Source organism: Bison bison, unplaced genomic scaffold (assembly GCF_000754665.1).
Source record: "Bison bison bison isolate TAMUID 2011002044 unplaced genomic scaffold, Bison_UMD1.0 scf7180017864337, whole genome shotgun sequence".
Taxonomy (NCBI): Eukaryota; Metazoa; Chordata; class Mammalia; order Artiodactyla; family Bovidae; genus Bison; species Bison bison.
In genome coordinates this window covers 806,271-807,144 of record NW_011494909.1, presented here as the reverse complement: position 1 = coordinate 807,144, position 874 = coordinate 806,271, and positions in this window count along the sequence as shown.

The following is an 874-nucleotide window of genomic DNA, read 5'->3' as shown; positions in this document are numbered from 1 at the left end:
TGTATTTGATACTAATTGAAAAAGTTCAACGGAGAAGGCAATGGCACCCCACTCCAATACTCTTGCCTGGAAAATCCTATGGACGGAGGAGCCTGGTAGGCTGCAGTCCATGGGGTCGCTGAGGGTCGGACACGACTGAGCAACTTCACTTTCACTTTTCACTTTCATGCATTGGAGAAGGAAATGGCAACCCACTCCAGTGTTCTTGCCTGGAGAATCCCAGGGACGGGGGAGCCTGCTGGGCTGCCGTCTATGGGGTCACACAGAGTTGGACACGACTGAAGTGACTTGGCAGGAAAAAGTTCAAACTATATATAAGAAAAAAGAATCAAGCAAAATTTAGCAAATAGTTTATAAAAGGTACAATTCTCAGTGTAAAACTCATTAAATTTTTACTTTAATTTTCCTGAAGATACGATTGAAGATATAGTTTTCTGTGTAAAAGTATGATTTGTGGGTGCTTCCCTGGCAGTCCAGTGGTTAAGATTCCGTGCTGCCAGTGCAGGGGGCTTGGGTTCAATCCCTGGTCAGGGAACTAAGATCACCACATGCTACTTGGGTGGCCAAAAAATTGAAAAATAAAATTTTTTAAAATGTGATTTGGTACATAGTTTTCATGGTATATTTAATTTTAGTTGACTATCCTGATGTTAATATTACATATAGGATAACATTCAGGAAATGTTGTAAATTCAGATGTCACTGATGCCTGCCTAAATGTTAGTTTCGAATTATCTTTTTATTCTATTGGCATTATCTGTCCTTTCTTTGAGGTACCTCAGGTTTGCACTTGAATTTATGAGAATAAATACCCATGTGATTCCTTAGTTTGGTACTGAAATCCTACCTTTGGAAGAAAAGACGTTACAGCTGT